Source organism: Cydia strobilella, chromosome 20, assembly GCF_947568885.1.
Source record: "Cydia strobilella chromosome 20, ilCydStro3.1, whole genome shotgun sequence".
NCBI classification, from domain to species: Eukaryota; Metazoa; Arthropoda; class Insecta; order Lepidoptera; family Tortricidae; genus Cydia; species Cydia strobilella.
The window spans coordinates 7,472,649-7,497,254 of NC_086060.1; the positions used below are offsets into that span (position 1 = coordinate 7,472,649).

Here is a 24,606-nt window from a genome sequence, read left to right on the forward strand (position 1 = left end):
GTGTCCGTGTGATCCGTGTCAGTCACTTTCTATCCCACGGCGTTAAAAAGTGACATTTATTTTATCACGTGGATAAAGCCATTCATAATATGTAGAGATGAAACATTACTTAACCTACTTTAAATAGTTTTGTAATTTACTTGAAACTCGTTACGAATTTATTTGTTTGATTGGGAATTTAATTGCTACTGCAAGTTTTGTACAAAAAACTGACGGAGCACTGGGTACGGTTTTTATCGATCAACGCTGAGTGATGACTAAATAAACCGAGCAACCGAAGGAAACATTAGTTCTGGATTCGTCGTGTTATGCACAATGTACATTTTATAGCTGATACCGTATATCAGCTATAAAATGTACATTTTCGAGTAACTATGGCTTCTGTAATTAGAGTTTTTCAACTGACTTACTGACCGATTAAAAAACGTTTGTAGTTCTGGACACAATCATATCGCGCGCGAATTCCGTGCACGGCTGAGGAATGTTAGGAATGTTGGGCGTCATGACAGAGTAGTGTCATTTTGTACGTACGAGCGCAGCGCACACCCTCCCACTTCCTCGACCTCCAAATGCACGGAATTGGCGCGCGGACAGTAGGTACCTGTCCAAATATTAATTTCACAACTCAATGATCAACTGGATATATATGTATATATTTATATCCTTAAAAAGATAAAATAGCTTAATACCTACCTATTTGCAATTTTCTTTTGATAGGTACTTTTAAGACAGTACTTACTAACTTTGCCTATTTATGCGTTGTAATTAACCGTTTTTCATAAATTGAATAAAAAAATAATGTATGGTCAGCCGGAGCAATTCCAACCATGGCGCAAATGCAATAAATATACAAAAGTCTAGAGCTAAACCCAGTCATATTTATGGCACACTTTCGCTAGTCATAAAAAAGAGTTCACCGATGGTATAATTGGCTGTAGCTCTAGACTCATTTCTTGTATTTTAAGAGTATTTGCCCCATAGTTTCAATCGTCCTGGCTGACCTTACCTACATAATAAGAAACTACTATTACTTAATTCTCGTAAATAACCTCCTATTGCGACTTATTTTTTGTACAAAAGCTAGGTAGTAATTACCAGTGGGTTAGAGTTACTTACACAACTTATTGCTAGTTGTCTAGTGTCCCTCGGGGAGCCAACTAGGTCCCGCTATATATCACGACCAAAATCTTGGGACTTGCCCTTCGATAAAATTGCCAATGACTAATTTGATTTCCACAGCGACGCGGTGATTTCTTAATGGAGTCATAAATTTTAATATTTCCTTATAATTCGGTTAGTATAAAGCGCACGTGCCGCACGTTCGAGTCTCGATATTTTCTCATTTCAAAATTTTTGGTATCACGTTTAGCGTAATAATATTATTACGACATTGTTTTGAACTTTTGGATAATTTTAAATATTTCTTATTTGGAGCCAAGGTCACTATTTACAGACTAGACTAGGAGACCGTTAAAGGTAAAGTGGGAAATATTATGATTTCAAGTTAAGTAGGAAATATTATAACTTCAACCAAATTCAGCCCAGAGCCCAATTCTGATTTAACAATTTGTTCCAGTTTTATACTGGTTTTGATACGACTGGACTTAACGATCGCGTTGATGACTGACATGCATCTCGCGCACGACTCCCACTTCAAAATATTTAGATTAACCGTAGTGTTACACTGACTAGTATTTTTAGTCACTATTGGCGACATGTTTCGTACCCGTCGGGAGTCCTTCCTCAAGCTCGAAGCGGGGAATGCCCGCGGCGGCTGTACTCCGTGCACTGCCAGCGCCGCCCGCCTCGCGCTCGTTGCGCGCTCGCTGACGGGGCGTGGGAGGTTTTTTTTATATGCCTCACGATAGTTTAATCTCGACTTTTACTTCATTTCGCATGCACCAATCAGCGCAACATTCAACGTCATATCAAAATAAGATCAAAACCGTAATTATCTGAATCGGACTCGTATTATAATTAGCCCGATATGTACATTCACATGTGAACACAGCACGTTTGCGGTTGCGGTCTGCAGATGTTATTGCCCGTTGGCCGTCCGTGCAGCCTGCGGCGTCTGTAGTCGACGTGTGGCACAGCCACGTTGGTTTACAAATCTAGGAATTTCTGTTCTGTAACCTGTAAACTAGTGTACTCTGAGAGCTGTAGACCTCGAGATCCCGCATGGTTCCGGCATTTTTAAATTTTCCAGAAATTAAATTGACAAAATAAATTTAAATAGTTAAGAAACATGCTCGTCGAATTTTAGAAGAATTCGTTAAGAAATTTGACCTGTAAAAGAGGTACGAAAGCATTTTCCCAAGCTGAAATGGAGACCAACTGGGACAATATTTTTCATCTCTGGTTGGGAATGTTCATAAGACATCCGGGTAGAAAATTGAGGGAGTGTGACTATAAAAATAGATTCAGTTCATATTTATTTTAATGGATAAGACACAAGTTTTATCTACACACAATGACACACATAATATAAACTATGATATGTTCAAGAATGGCATGTTACGGCCAGCACTGCGGCGTTACTCTGTCGCGGATACTAGCATCTCTATATAATGGGGTTGGCAACTGTCAAATGGCGCCATCATAGCATGCCCCTTTTTCACCGAGATTTGGCTTAAAGGGCTGGCATCCAGGGCATAAAATTCCATTAAAAAACTAAAAAATTACTCAATTCTAGGGATTGACAGGGCAAGCTATGCTGGCGCCATCTGCTAAATACTTTGACCGACCAACCCCATTTCGCTCACTTATTATACACCGATTGATCTCGCAAGTTGCCAAGCGGACCCCAGGCTCCCATGAGCCGTGACAAAAAGCCGGGATAAAGCGAGAAAGATGATGATGATCTCACAAGAAAAATGCAACAGAGAATATTTTAGTAGATTTCAATCCCACCGGCATAAATGCATTTTGTTGTAGCCTAACAAGTAAAAAGTGTTTGACCTATTTTATTATAAAGATAAGAAAATAAAGGAATAAAAAATGTTAATTTAATAGAGCATATTTGGTCGTATTAAACAACCTTTTTATAAAAAAATAGTTTAAAAGTTTAATATTATTTGACTAGCTTGCTTCATAAAATTCTCCTTGGGATCTAGACCAAAGGATCACTGTAGTCTATTGAGCAAGTCGAGTGCCATTGGTTGCACTTGCAATTGTGCCTCGTAACACGTAATATACTGGGGTATAAGTCGGAGGTCTAAATTTTATTCAATACATTTCACTACATAGTTTTCTTGACCTTTCTGTTCTCTTCTCAATGTGACGGGCCTAGGCAATTTTGAATTTTATTTTCATGGAAATTTGACATGGATAATGACATGGCCTCACTCTGTCATTGCAAATGCCTTACAGAGTTAGCTTGTTAATATAACTAGTTAATCTACTTGTAGTTTAAATTAGCTTATGATATTATACTAGTACACGACCAAAGTACAAGCAAGTTTGCCTTGTTGCGAGTTTAGATTAGGGAAGTTGTGTATAGATAATTTGAAGAGCCAGCAAATTTTGAATGGATACTGCAAGGAATGTTACTGCGAGTCGTAAATATAGGTATTCCGGCCGGGCTGGTTTTTTCCGTTTCACAAAATATCAGTCCTACGTCGTTAACAATATTTGTGATCTAAAAAAATGCTTTGTCTCGCAGCGAGAACGTTTCCAATGCAAAAGTGAGAACGTTCTCGAGAACGTCACAACTCTATAAATAATATAAATGCGAAAATGATTGCCTATAGACAGAGGTACATTTTTGAAAAGCAATTGAAAAACTTAATAAACATTTATCTATGTCGATATTGTAGTACCCAAATATAGTTGTAAATAAATTAAGACTAACGTTTTACATTATAAATGTTAAACTTTTGCCTGTTACTTTTTTGATGAAATATGGCATAAAAAATCTTAAACCTGGGGATAGGCATATGCTGAAACCTAGCCTAATGACAAAAAATTTACGCGGCCAAAATAGCTGACACAGTTTACGTACGAGCAGTGTCGGCCGAAACGTTAATGCACCGTCCGTTACGGTTTACGGTTCAATTTTTACTGGTTAATGGTTCATTGCAATTAACGTTCGGCCAACACTGTATACGAGTATACCTAATAAATAAATAAAGTTTATTTATTTTATTAGAAAAACCAAATTACAAAGTTAACAGCTTTTCCTGTACACTGTTTACCACGTGCATTACGAATTCTACCAAAAAATAAGGCTAAGGCTTTTGAAGCAGGAAGGACTTAGTTAAGAAAATATTATCTTTGAAACTTTGGAAGTACGGCGGTGAGGAACATTGTCAATGTAATCATACGACCCTTCTTGTCAAATGTTTGCGTTAAATAATAGCATTCTTTATTTACTTAGTAGGGATGTGCTATTTATGATGGATGGATATTCGCTCAAAATCTTACAGATGATGGGCATAGAAAATCAATATCATCGTGGTGGTTTATATTTTCAAAAACATTCCTCCAAATCCTCACATTTACTTCCGCAAAGTTCTTTCGAATGATTATAAAACTAACTATTAGATAATTGCCGTCACATCCATCGAATTTTATTAGGATTGTGCTTCAGAATTGGGAGACTTCAGAACTATGTTATGCAATAAAACGAAATGGCCACATCGACATTCCGCGAATTTTAGGATTGGGCTGCAGAGTTTTATCAGTGCATTAAAGAATGTGTTTAATCTCACAATATGTACTGAAAATCATGTTATTATTTTAAAGTATAAATTTTATTAGTATTTTCTTTTGCTATGAATATTTTAATTCTGAAAATGTTTTTGATGACATATCCATATACCATAGTGATTTTTCTAACACAAAGTATTATTGTCCTAGAATTCGGAGTCTGTATAAGTTAGTCTATGGTTTGACCCAAGGGCCACAAGAGACAGTATCGAGATCGGATAAGGGACACCGTAAATCTGGGGGATACAGCTCTGCTACTTAATTTCCTATCACCGAGGTATCGGTGATAGGAACCTCGCGAGGTTGCTTACTCTTTCTTTAGGGTTTCCGTATTGCTTTTAGCTGAAATACGGTATCTTTTACATCTGTAAAATTATCTGAATGAGTTAGTGGCATAAAAAAAACATCGACTACGTTTAACTAAAACAGTTACATTAATCTCATCAAGTAATTCCTCAGCTTAATTATTCAGTGAGAAATTGGTAACAGTAATATATCGGATTTGTAGAAACTAAGACTTCATCTGATGAAAACCTTTGATTAATCAAAAGTGTTACTCCTTTGGTAACACACACTATAAGACGATTTCAATCCCATCCATACTAATATTATAAATGCGAAAGTGTGTCTGTCTGTCTGTTATCTCTTCACGCTTAAACCGCTGAACGGATTTAATTTAATTTAAATTTGGCATAGAGATAAATTGAGCCCCGAGGAAGGACATAGGATAGTTTTTATGTCGGAAGTCATCCTTAAAAAGAGGGTGAAAAGGGGGGTGCAAATGAGAAAATTGGTGTAGGCAATATTATGCTCAAAATTTTTGGCATTAGGTTTTATCCAGGTACTATACTTACTCTGCTGGAATTAATTCCACGCAGACGAAGTCGCGGGCAAAAGCTAGTATTTTATATAATTTTATAAAATAATAAGGCTTTCAATCCAAGAAACCATCGTGAATTAAGGGCATATATTATAATATTGTAATTTTTAATTGAATAATATAAGCTTTATTAAATTACGATAAATTATAGTACCTATTCTGAACCCCTTTTGTATATTTCATTCGATAGAATGACGTGCATTCGCGTTTACGTCTATTTTTGTATGGGATTTAGAAACAGCGCGCCAAGCGAGACGTTTTGGAAACTCAAAATCCCATACAAAATGACACTTAACGCAAACGTGTATGTCACGTCACGCTATCGCGTAAAATTTACACAAGGGGTACAGCATAAAAAATATATTTTAGCGTTTCCACGGAAGACCAGCGCCAGCGTCGAGATCCTTAGCGCCACTTGCACCGTCCCACTAACCCGGGGTTAACCGGTTAAACCTGGAGTTACCATGGTTACCAGTACAATTTGACACTGGGTTAACGGTTTAACCTCTTAACCCTGAGTTAGTGGAATGCAAGTGGGCCTTAGGAGTTGACATTGACATTAAACTTAGCGAACACCTTTTCAGTGAAGCTTTATAATAAGTTCATTTATGTCTCATGTTTTACTTAAATTTAGTTTAAGCGTTTCCTGAATAAAGTTTCTTGTGTCCTATTCTTAATAAAATCACTACATAGTATAAAACAAAGTCGCTTCCTGCTCAGCTGTCTCTCTGTCCCTATGTATGCTTAGATCTTTAAAAATACGCAACGGATATTGATGCGGTTTTTTTTTAAATATATATTTAGAGTGATTCCAGAGGAAGGTTTATATGTATAATACATCAGCATTGCACCCGTGCGAAGCCGGGGCGGGTCGCTAGTAAAACAAGCTCTTTGGGTATATGAAAACAAGGGTTATGTGATTTACTCATTCACTACAAGCTACGCTCGTAGCGCTACGTCGTAGCCGATGGTATGCACCTTTCTTTCTAACGGCGTAACGACAATCGGCCCGATTTGAACAAGGCTTATAAGAACACACAGCGGTACGATACCGATCCGTTAGTGTCAAAAGTGACATTTCTTCAACCAAAAAAGTCTCTTTTGACACTGACAGATCTGTATCTTACCAATGTGACTTCTTATAAGCATTCTCAGCTTAATTTTTTTTTATACCACGTCGGTAGCAATCAAGCATACGGCCCGCCTGATGGTAAGCAGTTACCGTAGCCTATGGACGCCTGCAACACCAGAGATATAACACGCGCGTTGCCGACCCTTTAAAAACCTGTACACTCCTTTTTTGAAGAACCCCATACTGAAGCCCCTCGGGAAAACCTCGGCAGGGAGCTCATTCCACAGCCGAAGCGTACGCGGGAGGAAATTCCTCTTAAACCGCACAGTACGCGACCATTTAGGTTCTTAGGTATGAGGATGAACACCCTGCCGATGGCGAGCGGTGCGGTGATAGAAAGCGGCCGTTGACATCATGTCAAACAATTCTTTAGAGCACAGCCCATTGTATAAGCGGTGGAACACACACAAGGAGGCGAAGTCTCTCTTTAGACTTAAAGGTTTAATACCGCTCGTAAGTTTGGGATCGTCGACGATTCGTACAGACTACGGGTATTATGATTAATCAATGACAAAAGAATCTTCTAAACTTCGAATCATCTTTATAGTGTCATTAGCTATGAATGAGTACCTATTTTGTTGGCCGCCTTTTATTTTTTTATAACAATAATTGTGTATGACACCTTTCAAGATTGTCTAGAACTATTAAGAGACTAGAAGAAAACTAAGATTGTCTAAATAGCTATCCCAAAGCACTCGTAAATTCTAAGAATTTTTCAAATCTATTTCTTAGAAATTTATTCCTGACACTCATTAGTAGTCATTAGTTGGATGTTTAATCAGCACGTCTTTAATTTTTTCGTTTGGATTATTTTTTTGAATAAATAACGAGAACATCAAAGTAATTTAATTATTTGGGCAAATAAACGAAGCTCTTTGTATTTAATTAGACAAATTTTTCGTTTTCTTTTTGTTCGATTTGCTTTTAATAAGGAAAAAAAATACACAAATTACAATGCAACGCCAATCAAGCATCTTTTCAATCAAACATGTTCTCATTTTTTTATTATTATAACCTCGGCAATCAACATCATTCTGTGCCTGATGTCAGCAGTGGACCACGACACTGCAAAGAGTATAACACAAAGAAGAAGAAGATAACCTACGTATATTTCCTGATTTTAGAAAGTCAGCTCATATCGATTTTTATTAGGGTTCCGTACCTCAAAGGAAAAAATGGAACCCTTATTGGATCACTCGTGCGTCTGTCTGTCTGTCCGTCTGTCACAGCGTATTTTCTCCGAAACGACTGGACCAATTAAGTTGAAATTTGGTATACATATGTAAGTTTATGACCCAAAGATGGACATGTAACGTACAAAAATAAAATTTAAACATGGGGACCACTTTTGGGAGTAAATGAGAAAATTAAAAAATAAAGTTTTTCAAACTATATCGTGTTACATATCAAAAGAAAGAGCTCATTGTGAGAAACTCAAATATATATTTTTTTTATAATTTTAGGATAAACAGTTTAGAAGTTATTCAAGAAAATATACAAAAAATGACGATCCCCCCCCCCTTTTTATCTCCGAAACTACTGGATCTATTTTGAAAAAAATATACCAAATAGTTCTTTACCTATAGATCACAGGAAAACCTATTAGAAATGTGTAGTCAAGCGTGAGTCGGACTTAATTACTTATATAGTTTTTGGACCGACCCCTACGGGTTTTTTAAAGACATTTCACTTACATTTGACATAAAAAATACATTGTTTAAATTGTGTAATGTACGGAACCCTTGGAACGCGAGTCCGACTCGCACTTGGCCGGTTTTTTTTAAATAGTCATACTCATTAGCAAAAGGTAAGGTCAAATTATTTTAGGGAAGTCTAATATTTTGTTGATTGTCTATTATTTTATTTGTAGTGTTATATTCATTTATTTATTTAGGTATTAGTTATCTTATTAATAATATTTATATTGGCCATTAGGTATAAGAAAGGCAATCGGGTCCTCCTAATTTTAAAGTCACACAATAAATTTCAACGTTGACAAAGTTATTCAAAGACAATTTGTATTTGAGGAAACTTGATTGACTTATTTGCCCTTTAATAGAACGGATAAAGATGAACAGCTAACTGCTAAATAGCATGACGAGTTTTGAATAAAACGTAATAAATGACATACTACCGTAATACCTAATTAACGGGATAAATAAATGTTATTTTAGGTATAATGGTCATAAGGTATATTTGCACTTAGTCTAATATTCATTGCCATAATTATTACATACTCTGAAGCATACTATTTGTTCTAACAAGTGACATCACAGAATTATTTGTGTGGCATAATTAGTTGCATGACATAAATGGGTCAGGCTAGGTTAGAACTGCAACTTCGCACAACGATAGGTAGGTACCTAGCAAAAGGTGGGTTAGTTTAGGTTAGAACTTCGACCTTCCGTAAATAAAATACCTAGCAAAAAAGAATTTAAGGTATGGTAAGAACTGCGGCCCCCGCAGAATCAAAAACCTTGAAACAATGGGTTACGTTAGGTTAGAACTGCGACCTCCCTAGAATAAAACAGCTAGCAAAAAAAGTAAGATAAGATAAGCATAAAACACATAACTAAAAATATAAATATACCTATATATTTATATTTTTTTAAATTATACAAATTATTACGTTATACAAAAATATAATATAACAAAATCTTTTAAAAAATGTCTACAAACTACTTTTTTATAATTATATTAAGCATTACATACCCTACATGGACACAATACTAATTAATTTATTCATAAAGAGGCCATGCAATTTTGCACCTCGCTGTATGTACAAATGAAGAATTTATATCTTTATAGTATATAAGAACCTAGTAACTGCATCCTAGGTTAAAATAGGTTTTAATCTTAGCACATGGTCATAGAGTAGTTAAAACATTTATTTTTTGGTGAATAGTAATTTTTATCGCTAAAAGAGAAGACTTGTGAGAGTTGGGTATGTAATGCTTAATATAATTATAAAAAAAGTAGTATATGGGTGTGTAATACATAATATAATTATAAAAAAGTAGTATATAGACATTTTTTTAAAGATTTTGTTATATTATAGTTAAAACATCTGTTTTTTGGTGAATAGTAATTTTTATCGCTAAAAGAGAACACTTGTGAGAGTCATACTCGTCAGTGATATACCATTAAATGGTGTATGATAAATTTTATCATACACACAAACACCAAAGTGGACAAAATGGTAGACTAACGATTTCAAAATATTTTTTAAGAAACATTTTGGGTTTTTCTTGTTGAATTATTAGCTAATTGTGTCATCAAAAGGTACTTTTTCGCTTGCCATAAGGACCCTCTGACAGGTTATTCGTATATAGATACTAGCAAATTTCGTCCTTAGTGCAAGCGACAATATGGTACCTTTTACTTGAAAACGTCACAATTAGCTAGCGAGTCATAAAATATGATCAAAGGAGATCGTCGATTTTGGGCCCGGAGGAAAAACCATCACGTATATCGTAGACTATTACAGTAATTATATACGCATTTTATTACGGAAAAATATACAATATTGGGCGTAAATGAAACGGGAATCAGAATTACGTAATGAAAATAGATTATATTGACTATTCTTCCGTCTACTATTAGAAGAATGAGGTGTACGTCGACATTTAAAAAAAAAAAAAAAAAATTTTTTAAATTTAAACTGTTTATTTCAAGAAAGATTACAAAGACTATTTACAGACTTAGCCTAATCTACATTCTAATAGATTGTATGCTAAGTATGGTCTTAATTCTAATATTTCTATTACATTTATATTATTACTATTTATTTATTTAACACGTATAATATGCTATATATAACAATTATGAGGTTTTCATAGAGGTACTTCTTGAACGCAGCATGGCAGCATTAATTGTCAATTTTTACCTGACATTGACAATTTACCGTACATTGCTGGTCAAATAAGTAATCATTGACGATAATGTACCGTTGTTACTTAACGATCCAAAAAAGAAATAGGCGCCTGATGGCAATCGTCGTACATTGCGGGTCCAATGTAGAGGTGTAGCTACTTTATTTTACAACCCAGAAATGTATGGTTAAATAGCATATCAATTTAAACATTATTTTTTGTGTGTAATTATAACGCACATTTTTTAGGGTTCCGTACCCATAGGGTAAAAACGGGACCCTATTACTAAGACTCCGCTGTAGGTCTGTCTGTCTGTCCGTCTGCCTGTCCATCTGTCACCAGGCTGTATCTCATCAACCGTGATAGCTAGACAGTTGAAATTTTCACAGATGATGTATTTCTGTTGCGGTTATAACAACAAATACTAAAAACAGAATAAAATAAATACTTAAGTGGGGCTCCCATACAACAAACGTGTTTTTTTTTGACGTTTTTTGCGTAATGGTACGGAACCATTCGTGCGCGTGCTTCGTGCGCGAGTCCGACTCGCACTTGGCCGGTTTTTATTTCAGAGCCGTTTTGAGAAAATACGAACGACAAGAATTAAATCCACATATAACATGGAAAAATTAAATTGTTTACGAATTATTCATTCGGGATATAAGAAATATTACTACCAAATGACCAGCCTGTATTGACGTGGGCAATAAAGAAATAGTAATTTGTAAAATAAATAATCAATGTTAGGTAGCCAGAATGGCAAAATAGAACCATTATAGTTTCGTTATGTCCATTTGTCCATCCGCCTGTATGTCCGTATTATGTCACAGCCATTTTACTCGGAAAGTGTAAAATATAGATTTTATTGAAAATTAGGTGTATTTAAATATTCCCACTTTACTGCGTCAGAACGATTACCAATAAAACATCAATTCAATAACCTTATAAATTAGGTTCAAATTAAACTATGCGATAATTTAAAAGAAACACAGCGCCAACCGCTCGAATAATAGGTAAATTTAATTTAAATAACAAAACAACCTGTTCCCTATTTACGCTCCAAAAACACCCCAACTGCTTAAAATTCAGCCGCAGTCAAAACTAATTTTAATCTAAAACTTAATTTACCTGAAAATAATTCGTCGCGCAGCAAACTTCAGCCAAAGGTAGAAGTATCACTTTTAATCCTGGCACAAAACACTAACACGAAAAAAAACAAACGGTAGTTTTTGCGCGTTCGGGATTCTAAATTTGAATTTGCCGAACTTGAACTTAGAGCTCAACTGGTGGGTGTTCCCGTCGACGCCTAACAGTCTACTGCCGCGGGCGGCGCCCGTTGCGCCATTCGCGTTTGAAACTATACTCAACTTTTGACGCTTGCATGCCTGGAGCGAATACATGGTGTGTATCGGGAGTAAAATATCCGCGAGGTAAAACTTTGCAAATTGTACGAAATTGTGCAATCAGTTCGGTTTCATTTGTTGTTTTCGGAACGGATTTGCTTATGAGCTAACTTTTATTGGGTATAAAATTTGTTTGTGTAAAACTCGTTCGAAAACATTTTTGATTCAAAAATACTAACACAAACATTGAAATAGAAAGTATTTGCGTTCACTCATGTTTATAATTATTATATCGCGTCTAGTTGCGAAATGCTTACTTGATTGGGTTCTCTGCGCCACCTATAAACCCTTTTAGCGTTTATCACTAAATACCGGACGGCTTATTCTGATGATTAATTAATTGTTATGAATTCTGTCCGAATTTGTTACTGATGTGACAGGTAGGTTATTAGGCCAGCTGTCAACAGTAAGATTTCTGGTTAAACTAATGTCATTGTTGGCTTCCGTTTTCGAGCGCCATCTTGATAGTTTAGCCTCGTGATTAATTCCTTTTTTGCTCATTAATATTGTTTAGTGTAATAGTTTACACGGGCTTCATGTTTCGTTATAAGTACCTATGTAACTTTACTTTTGAGTGGCATTAACGTGAGACACTTCATTCGGTTCTTGTCTGTTTGTCTGGTTTAATATCTTGTCTTTTTATTAATTATAAAACAATTCAAGTCTTGGAGACCCTTACACCTCTAAGTATAATTTGATAATCGTTTATTATTATTACTATAAATATTATATTTTATCTTTGACACCTAGAGACTTTTACATCTCTAAACAATTTTAGTACTTGTCTGTTGTTTGTATATTTTGTATTAGTTTTTTTTTTGTGTAATTTGATATTTAGACTGGATACATCTCTGACAAAGTATCTAATATTTTATTCATTCCATATGTGTAATTGTTTTATGTAATTTTTTGGTTTTAATTTTAAAGCTTGTAAAAATTGACATGTAAAAGTGCCCCTGTGGCCTATTTGCTGAATAAATGTTTGATGTTTGAATATCGATAGCTTATTATAAAATAAACTAATGTGGTAGTGTGCAGTGAATGGATTTTTTTGGAGTCAACGGCCGGTAGTCCACGTGCTTCTTGTAAAGGCGCTATCTCTTTACAAGAGCTAATAAAATCACCGTACACTGTCTTGTACTAACCGTACTATTTTAGTAGTATTTTAAGCTTCTAAGACCTTGATACTGGCGAAATAGTCCCACTGGACTGAAGCCATAATTTTAAAATAATCAATGAATGAATGTCATTGTTGACAGCTGGCAGATTGTATACAGTTATTACAATCAGAATAATCCTCAGGGACAAACATACTCCTTTCAGCTACGACGTAGCGCTACGAGCGTAGCTAAGCCACAATTTAATAAGAGTCATGAGAGACCGCTACGCGTAGCGTGTAGTAGGGTATTTTTAGCGTATTCTTAAATATTTGTACAAAAACTAAATAATTTGTCGTCAAAATGTTGAAGGTATTGTAAAAGAGCTCTCTTGAGGCCTACTTGCAGAATAAGTTTTAGAATTTTGAATTTAAGTATAAATCATTTCTTTCTACTATTAAAATATTTGGATTCTCGTCTCATAATAATATTCAAATAGTTCCACGCGTCGGTACGTGGGTGGACCGCGCGCCGCGCCAAGAAACATGAGATTTTATTCGATCAAATATTTTAAAGGATTTTTATTAGTTTTGCGTATTCAGATCAGTTTATAACGGGTATAAATATTAAATTTCCTTACGACGCAAGCCACAATGCGTTAAGGTGTCGTTGGAGTTCATACTGCACAAGCATTACTGTCAACATTCCTGCCGCAATTGTCAAAACTCCAGGCAGCAACATCCACTGCATTGTTGGAGGAAACGTCAAAAAGGTCAATTAATCGAGAAATTGCTATATTCGATTTGACATCGATTTGGCAGCATTACTGCAGAAGTATTGTAGCGCGACATTACTGCCGACTCGCCGACTGTACACATCAAAATAGTTGTCGTTGCCTGAATTATTGACACATGCACCGGCAATGTAGTCAGCAGTAATTTCCCGCTGTATTACTGCTCAAGCAATATAGTGTGAGAAGGAATCTTTAGGTGACATTCGGACGTCAACAGCAGCTGAATTACTGTGTCGGCGTCGTTGTACACCTGTCAATGTACTGAACATCATAGTCGCGGCAGTAATGCGGCGGCGAATGTCATTAATTTTATGAAAGAAATTGAAACGACGCCGGAATAGGAATGCAGCATGCTGCAGTTGACATCTTAACATTCGGATTTATTTGACTGGTTTTATTGTCCGAACGAGAGTAGAGTTATGAAAGAAGATGCATGGTAATCATAGATCAAAAGCTAGGAATATCCCAATACCTCCTATCATAGACATAGTATATACAAGTAGTTATAGACGCGCCACCGAGCGACCGGGGGTAAGAGAAAGAATATTCATATAAAATTTGGGCAGCATAGGATTTTTCCTCTTTCACTCTTATAAATTTTGGTATTTCGCCATCGCCTCCTACCTATGATGCCAACCGGTCGGTGATAAGGACAAACCATGGCACTATTTTGTCTTTCCTCTTATAGGAATCGCAATGTACTATCTTTCTCTATCAAAGAGTGTGCCCTTGCCTCCTAAGTATATCGAGGCAAATGCAAAATCAGGATTTTGCAGAAAAGCGGTTCAAAGGTAGAACGGAACGTAACTTCCTTATTTGTTATATAGTACCATAAAAATTTTTTGTATTTGTCATGGCGAAATCTCTTAGATTATAAATTAATTTTTGATAAGCAGAAACGTTGCGAACGATGCTATTAAGCTTAAAATAAATTTAAAAGTGGAAAAATTACTGCCCTGGGTGAGACTTGAACTCACGGCCACCGGCGAACCAAGGCAGTAATTTTTCCACTTTTAAATTTACTCTCAGATTATGTCTGCATTACTGGAATTCTAAAATTTATCGCAATTTATGATATAAGAATATAATATACACATACCACAGTACGAGTATACGCGTATTTAAGCAGAGCATACGAGCACTTGATCCAGTATACGTCAAAACTTCTCATTTTTTACGATAAAATTTGATTCAAAATGGAATTGTATGTTACCTAATTTTCAAAACATTTTAAATTTATCAAATAATTGTAATTTCGTGTTTTCGTCGAGAACCCCGGTAACGTGTCTGTAGTGAAATGTAGGTGGGTGTTCAATAAAAAAAGTGATGTGGACAATAATGTGCGTTATCGTGCGCGGCTCGTGGCCAAAGGCTTTACGCAGAAGCCTGGTGTTGACTATACGGACACTTTTTCTCCCGTAGTGCGTCATTCAACCCTAAGACTATTATTTGCTCTTAGTGTGAAGTTAGGCATGACTATAACGCATTTAGATGTTACTACAGCTTTCTTAAATGGTTTTCTGAAGGAAAACATATATATGTCAATTCCTGAAGGTTTTGCAAACAAAAGTGGGGGAAATGTGTTAAAACTAAAGCGGGCTATTTACGGGCTGAAGCAGTCTTCTCTAGCATGGTATGAGAGAGTCAAAGATTGTCTCTGTAAATTAGGCTTTAAAAATAGTCAATATGAACCATGTTTGTTTGCAAAAACTAATGGGAAAGTAAAGATAATTGTCGGGCTCTATGTAGATGATTTTCTGATTTTTTCAAACAATGACACTGAAACAGAAAAATTGAAAAATGTATTAAGTTCGGAGTTCAAGTTGAAGGACCTAGGCCCTGTAAGACAGTATCTTGGCATGAGAATAAATTTAGATAAAAATAAAAGTGTGATAACTGTAGATCAACAGCAATATATTGAACAGTTAGTGTCTAAATTTCAGATGTCAGAATGTAAAACACAGACTACTCCCATTGAACCCAAGTTAAATTTAGAAAAAACTGTAGGAAGTTTACCTAATGTTCCTTACCAAAAGTTAATAGGAAGTTTGATGTACTTGGGTGTTTTGACAAGGCCAGACATAGCATATTCGGTAAGCTACCTAAGTCAGTTCAATAATTGTTATAACAGTGAACATTACAATTATGCAAAACGCATTTTAAGGTACTTGCAGTTAACAAAAACCTATTGTTTGAGATATATAGGTAGTAATAATGATAGTGATTTGCAAGGTTTTGTTGACAGTGATTGGGCAAGTGATGCCATAGATAGGAAGTCTTATACTGGTTTCTGTTTTGTTATGTCAGGGTCAGCTGTTTCGTGGCAAAGCAGGAAACAGAAGACTGTTAGCCTTTCTAGTACCGAAGCAGAATACACTGCTCTCTCTGAAGCTTCTAGAGAAGCGGTTTATTTAAGAAATTTACTACATGAAATTACAGGAAAGGTTCATACAATTAATTTGAATTGTGACAACCAGAGTGCTTTGAAATTAGCATCTAGTCATCAAAGTCACAATAGATCTAAACATATAGATGTACGATATCACTATATCAGAGATGTTGTTAAAAGTAATTATGTTAATATTAAGTACATTCCTACTGAGGAAATGCCAGCTGATTTACTGACCAAAGGTTTGTGTTCTCTTAAACACTACAAGTTTATGAAAAAGCTTGGTATTGTTTCCTTGTAGTTTTACCCAATGTATAATTGTATACCTATGTATGGGGTGTGTTTTCTTGTAGTGGGTGGTGGTTTTTGGTTTCCTAATTTCTTAAGATTGTTTATTCTTGTGTCTTATTGAGGATGTTTAGCTTATTTTGATAAGTGGGGGTATTGGAATAGTATCAAAAAAATATTTTATGTATGTTACTTACTGCTAGCACCATCTATCCTCAATATGTGTGTAACTTATATGTACCGTTACTTGTCAAATAAAAGTCAGTCTGTTGCGAATAATCAACGTGTTTTAATAGAATTGTTATTATCATTTTATTTACCACGTCGACCCAGAGTTTCAGTATGCCACTTATTTTACCCTCATTCGCGTTAACTGTGTCGCTTACTGTAGTGCAAGTGACTTGCCTCAGTATACTTAGGAGGTATCGATACGTACAGAATAGATGTGTTCATCAGATCTGTCTGACTGATATGTCTAGGGGATACATACATAATGTCAATGAATAAATACAAAAATACAAAATTCATTTATTGTCACCGTTAGGTAACAAAGGCCGGGGAAAATAAATTGAATTTTAGCTCGACTTGTTAGTTGAAATTAAGATTTGTAATATTTTGGTTTTCAAAAGTACTTCATTTATCAAGTTACCACAACACACTTAAAGACGATTACAGAGACCCCATGCAGAAGAAAATGGGGACTACGTTGTGGCGCTGTCCCTTTCCTCTTAAGCCAAGTGCCCGTTGAGTGTGCAAATACGCCTTGCGAATATAATGTATCGTTAGATGTACTTAATTGAAAGCCTTAAACACGTTTATATGACGTCTTGAATGAAACATAGTCATTTAACCAGTAATAAAGCGCTTAACCGCCCAAGTTTAGTGTCAAGTGCATTTTACGACGGTAAGCGGTACTTCAATTCCTTAAGTGTGTTTAAAGTGGTTGACGATTAATTGAAGTTAGTAAGTAGTTAACATGGAAGTTTCTTCGTAACTATAATTTACATTAGATATGTTTCCTACAAAGAATTACCTGTTTCCTACATTAAATAATATTCTGGAATCTTCTCATCTTACATAGATGCCCAGTAAAAAATTGGTATATTAAAAGTAAAACCACACACGCGGTTTGATAATATTTGACATACTTACAGTTATGAACGCTGGATGCCTCGGTTGCCTGGTTCGTCTCCCAAGCCGGAACTCATGGATTCAAACCCTGGGTTCGTATCAAGGAGTTCAATAGAACTTAAGTAGAAAATATCATTGGGTATCGCTCATTTTTTCACTACAATAATCCCTATAAGGCCGAGTTTCCTTTCAGTGTTGAAAGGCCAGATGACAGTCACTTGCGTTAACCCTTTAAGAGGCACACTTAATGGATATTATACCTGCGGCGAAAATTATCACCCTATAACATAATATTTTGTATTTTTGAAGTAAAACTTCTTTAGGCGCGACTAGTGTAACTCGGATTTTTTTTCTGACGGAAGTAACGCTCAGTAATGACACACGCACAATAGGACACACGTCAAAGTGCCAACATAGCAATAAACGTCATCGTCAAAGAAGTTTTACTTCAATCGCGTGTAAAGATTACACGCACACTTTTTTTCTCCTGCAGAATTTTTTCGACTTTAAAGAGGCGATGAGCGTTTATTCGTCTCTTTTGTTATCTGGACCATTAAAGGGTTAAACCAGTGCCTATTTTGGAATTAGGTTGCCAAGGCTAACCCTGAGCTCCTCTAGAATACGATCGAGAAAACGTTAAGATAAAAATTATTAATAACCTCATATGAAACCAAGCACAAGGTTACTCGTTTTAGTGTAGCTCGATAATTTCTACCCCCTTGCCACTGGGGGCAGTAGTGCGTGAAGACGCACCCCTATGCGATTAGCACACGCACATGCTCGTTGGGGTTCCATTGGTGTTCCTTTAGTACCTTTGTTTTGACGATATTTTTTCAGTTAAATATTTAGAGTCTGTTCAAGCTAAGTCTGTACCATCTGGACGGTGACAAAGTGCAGTATAAACGTTTTCACATTTATGCTTGCGTTTCACGCTTGCCGTAGTTAGCTTGGACGTACTCTTAGGATATTCCGCGATTGCGTTCGTGGCCCACACATGGTCTCGCCGGAAGACCAGCGCTGACTTTAGGGTTAGCATTATGTTGAGGCGGGACCATTTCGTGGTAAACTGGGTATATATTTTTTTGTTTTAAATATACTTTTTCTTTGTAATACGTTTGTATGAAATGTAGTTTACCATGAATAAATGAATTATATTCTATTCTATTCTGTTCTATGTTTATAAAAATAATGTTAATAAAAAAAACTACCTGACTCGGTTTTAAGACCAACCATTTACAAAGTAACATTCAGCATCAAAAGTACCGGATCAGATTACGCGTCAAAAGTATACTAGTTAAATACTACCATATTCTAATAACAACAAAAAGATACATATTTTTATAATATATGTAGAACAATGAAACTTTTGAACGCGAACTGTATGGGTATTATCCCTGTTTTTGTTTTTAATAAATACATTACATACATTTTACAAAACCTTGGTCAGTAAAGGCAAAAACCTTGGGGAATCTTGTGTAAATTTGAAGTGACAATAATTTGTAGCTACCTTCAACACGACCTGTCACTCAGTAAATAAATTGGGTTTCTTGTTTAGACCCTTACCGCGCCCCTTCCGGTGTGGGATAATAAGTAGGTAAACAGTTATAAAAATAAATAAGCAAGTAATAAGCTCTTTGAATGAATCGATAAAACTCCCGGTTCTTTCCCGGATTTTAAAGATTTTGTCGTTTGTTGTCTGATATTTCAATCACGCTTCAATTTCGTTTCCTGTTTGGTTTGATTATTATCTGGGTAGGATTATTTTAATCAAGCATCATCATATTCATCATCTTCCTAAGCAAACGAAGCAGCGGACAAAAGCTAATTCATACTAATATTATAAATGCGAAAGTATGTCAGTCTGTCTGTCTACGAGGTGTGTTACCTCTTCACGCTTAAACCGCTGAACCGATTTTGTTGAAGTTTAGCATTGAGTTCCGGGGAAGGACATAGGATAGTTTTAATCCCGAAAATCATCGCTTAAGAGGGTGAAAAGCGGGATGGAATCATGGTGGAATTGAAATAATTAATGTGTTGCCTGATAATTTGTGTGCATATTATGCTCAAATTGAATGATTGCTATAAGACTTTCTCCAGGCGCTAAACTTAGTCTAGCTTCTGTTACTGATTCCACGCAGACGAGGTCGCGTGCAAAAGCAAATATAATACAGCGTAACAGTAACACTATTAACTGCCCATCTGTGGACCTATGTGACCGATGTTGTGTGGGTGAGATGTTTGTGTCTTGTGATCCGTCACTTCTGATATATTAAAACTACTAGGCCGATTTTGATATAAGTATATTTATAATATTTATTTTAGTAGAACGTAGTATAACATTTCTTCCTACAAACTATGCTGCTGCTGGAACTGGCTGATGCGACAGAATAAGAAAACAGTAAAACCACCCATAAGGTTCAAATCTAAAAGAGGTCTTAAACGAAAAAAAAACATTGCTTAAAAAGTTTTTCACTTTTTGTTGGGTTTAAAAGCTTGTTTAGGTACTCTGTCATTTGTAAAAACAACAAACAAGTCATAATCTGCCGGGATAGCACATGATTGGCGCAACAGTCAGTCAGACTACCCGTCCCCCTTTAATTCAATACAGTTAGTAAAAGATGGGTAGTCTATTTCGCGGCGAGATACTGTCGCGCCAATCATGTGCTAGGCCTACTGACAGGATTAAAAGTGGTAATAAAATTATAACTTCGTTTATCATCTCCGAATTATTGTTGTTTGCTGTAAAAGTCCAGAACGTTAATTTTAAAACTTCGCCTTTTATGTTTCCAGGAAAGTTACAGGCATACTTTTAGCAAATTTATGACACTTGAGAATTTTCATATTGTTTGGTCACGATACAAACACTTTTGTTATGCCGGAAATATTGTAGAAAGGAATTTTGTCAAATAATAAGGTAGGTAACTTTTTATTTCTCAGGTGAGTGGGTTAATATTAGCCAGGATTATGATTATTATTAGCCAAAAGATGTAGTTCTCGTTGACTAAACAGTTTTTACTGAACTGGGCACGGTTTCTCAAGGATATAACAAAATAGAAAAAAAAATGCACAAAAGAAAAAAGGTCGGTAAAACGTGACTTAAATGTTTTCCTAAAATAATATCACACTCTCATGCCTTAGAGCCATACCTTCGGGTTTATTAACGATTGTCGACGATTTGTGTCGCACACTCCACATATTAATTTGGTTTTTTAGCAAAAAGACGTAACTGATGTGAAAAAATGTTTGACATAAGCCCTTTTCAAAATAATGCATAATATTATCCTAGAACCTCCACCAACTTGCAAAGCGATACCCTAGCTTTGACTAAATATGAACTTTATCAATTTGCAATAAAGTTGACTTTCATTTTAAGCGCTTGATCTAATAAGAGTTTGCGTAAATCACCTATATACATAAGCTATTTCAGAAATAAAGCCAAGTCGGACCTTAACCTCCATCATTTCCGGCAACAATATCATAACGTAAAGAAATCTGAACTGTAGGTGGTTACGTTAAAGTTCATTTTGATATAATGCGAAGCACTTTGATAGGATTTTGCGAAAGTTACGTCTGTATGCCATTGGGGCTCATGTTAAAATAATGTGCACGTAATGTTCCCAATCGGACGATTTTCACACGTTATAATTCTGATGTTACTTACTAAGGGAATATCTTGTTAAGGGAGGATTTATACCATTGCAAAAGTACTTGTTTTTAGTAATAAATAAATACTATTAGCGCCAATTTGGGCAAGTGTTTGTCCATTAGCTATTATTAATGGCGAACAATCATTTAATTGGCCAACAGACCGATGCTCATTGTGTTGGTTGTTTGCGTTGTTGTAACTAGGATCTATTAGCTAGGTATATAGGTGAAGTAAAACGTTACCAATGATTTTATTATAACATGTACATATCATTTTACAATACATCAATAACATAAAATCATTACATTATTTACGCGACAACATAAAATTATAACCTTATAGAATATATTACAAGTAAATTAAAACTAACTAAAATAGTCCCCCAGATCTGATCCCTGCGAAAGGATGCCCATAATGCTGGCTACATTCCCCCGCTGAATGGCAATTCCGATCCGTTTGACCAAGGAATGAGCCAGCCCTAGGATCTCTGGTGGTGTCAACGAGCATCTTCTTTAAAACTATAAATAATGATTAACTTTTAATAATAGGTGAAGTAACTTTTTCTTGTCACTCGCTGCCAAGGTCACTTTAAAAACCCCGGTTTTATGGTATTTTAAATAAGCAAACATGCATTTTTATGACAGTAATGAGCCCTTTCTACAGAGTGGAAAAAAATAATGGGCCCTGGAGGGAAAGTGCCTTAAAACCTCCCGGCCACCAGCCGCCGGCAGCCGGCGGTTTCAACATCTTCCCAAAATTCGAAACAAAATGTTGTACCCAAAGAAACATTCAAAAGCCCCAAGTCTAATCAAGTAATTAGACCCCAGTAGTGTTTACGAAGTCGAATAAAATGCAAGCCTTGACCCAAATCCGCTGGGTGACGAGTAGGGACTACTTCTAAACAGATACTGCAAATATGGAAGTGAAATCATAGTGCTCATACAGAAATTAAAGATCTCACGCTAGACCGGGCCGGGTCCGGTCGTACACGAAAACGTTACGGCGCGTTACATGGGGGGGAGATGGGGGTCAAAATCTTCGAAAATTGCGTTACGTAATATTCGAACGCCCCCAAAGATGTTTGTAAACTCGACTGTACATTATTTATAAGTACTTGATTTCTCAACTCAAGTGAAGATGTCAGTAAATATACGGAGGTAAAGTTAAATATTAAGCGTATCCAGTAGAGAGTCCTGGGTAGTTTCAAGAGATCTTAACGTGTACAAATATTCAGGGGTTTTGTTACAATCGCTTGTCTAACGTGAGTGAGTCGAACTCTCAACAAGCCTATGGTACTTATCGCGGCAAAAATGAATTTAGAAAGCTTTTTTTTTGATACCACGTCGTTGGCAAAAGCATATGAACGCCTGCAACTGCAGAGGTGTTACATGCGCGTTGCCGAGCTTTTAAAAGCCTGTACACTCCTTTTTGAACAACCTCATAAGTAGCCTCTCGAGATTTTGTATTACTTTTCTAAATAAAATAAAATAAATAAATATTAGGGGGCATCTTACACAGATCAACCTAGCCCCAAACTAAGCAAAGCTTAGTAGAGTTAGTAGCTATATATGTGTGTTAGAAATAGAGATAGGTATCAATTTTTTTTTTTTAACATGCAGATACGTCTGCGAGCGATACTCCAAATTTTATATTAAAGGAAAAAATGGAAAAAGTTAAAAAGATGTAATCGTCTTACGGTAGATGTCGCTTTACGCCACCCCAAAGGAGTGTATACATAAGGGAAGGAATGGAAAGATTTGCAAGGTTCTGGTAGGCTTCCGTAGCTCAATTGGTTAAGAGCAACGCACGGATTGCGGAGGTTGCGGGTTCACATCCTGCCGGAAGTGTAACTTTTTCCATTTTTTCCTTTAATATGAAATTTAGAGATAGGTATATCTCAACAATTCGCATTCAAAAGAATCTGCAACAGTTTAATTGTTCTATGGGGCCATTGTGCTAGTTTTCGTCCACTTGATGGATTAGCAAATATATTTCATCTTTTATTAGCTACTTGTGAAATATAATTGATTGCAATAAGTCCTTTGTGCAGCAATCTAGGTTTATATTCAAATTTCGTCAAGTGGACGAAAACTAGACCTGGACGAAAACTACCGCAATGAATAGAGACATTTCTCTTTTTGTCAAGCTATCGGAGAAAGGTACATACTTTTGATACATAGCCTGATATTATGGTGTTGACTGTACTTGCATTTATATAATTGGTCAAACCAAATTGTCAGTAAATAAGAACAAAAAACACTAATACTCATCTTTTTCTTTTGGGTGCTAGTACTAGTGTAAGATAATGATAGTATGATTCTCTCTGTCTATATTTGAAACGAGACAGTCCTTTGACAAACTATAAACTGTTAATACACCTGAGCATTTCGACTCGCTCATACTCGCTGAGCGATGAGAATATACCTGAATGTAGCTGTCATATATTTTGTCTCTATTCTCCACAGCTGCGGGACAGGGACACGTGATCAGAATAAAATTCGGTGAAGTGTAAACTGTATAAGCAATAGAAAGCCCTCACGTGTGCGGTCGATGTAGATATAGTTTGTCAAAGGACTGTCTCATTTGAAACATAGACAGAGAGAGTCATACTATCTTTCAATCAATCAATCAATAATTAATCAATCAATAATTTATTGCAAGAACATAGTATTACATAACAAACATTTAAAAGAAGCGTGTCTTGTGTTCTACCAGACAGAGAAGGCATGCAATATTTACAATATTTATTTACATGTACAATTAGAGACTAACAATGTATACACTACCACCAAAATATCACAGAAAATTAAATGTCAAGATATTACACAAAAATAAATCTACACTACACTATTACTACACTACTACACACTACACTACTTACTTACACTACTTGCTTACTTGTCTTACACTAGTACTAGCATCCAATAGAAAAGGATGAGTATCGTTTTTTTTTTGTTCTTATTTACTGAAAATTTGGTTTGACCAACTATACTTACTAGAAGCCCTTGTGTGTATAATTTATGACCGCGCTAATCATAGGGTTGCCACTCATCCATCCTAATGTTTTTCCGTATCAACTGAACTATCCGCATTAGTTCACGCCAGGGTCACCACTCCGCATTCCGCGCACGTTCTGCGACTCGGGCTGAGATATATCTAGTTTACAAATAGCTCCCATAACGATACGGGTTTTTGGTACTGATATGATGGCCGCACTTGTCTACGTGATAGCTTGATAATGACAGTATATGTTTCATTCAAATGA

The 24,606-nt window shown here is 35.9% G+C and overlaps 2 protein-coding genes across 2 annotated transcripts in view; one reads left to right on the forward strand and one right to left on the reverse strand.

Annotated features, from left to right (window-relative positions):
• The window catches only part of LOC134750523 (dopamine receptor 1), a 129,780-nt gene extending 117,824 nt beyond the window's left edge, over positions 1–11,956 (reverse strand). Inside the window, exon 1 of the mRNA XM_063685714.1 lies at positions 11,723–11,956. The gene's annotated coding sequence lies outside the window, so the exon portion shown is untranslated. The remainder of the gene's footprint in view (positions 1–11,722) is intronic.
• LOC134750524 (BTB/POZ domain-containing protein KCTD9) overlaps positions 1–24,606 on the forward strand; it is a 512,667-nt gene that overhangs the window by 454,674 nt on the left and 33,387 nt on the right. The window lies entirely within an intron of this gene.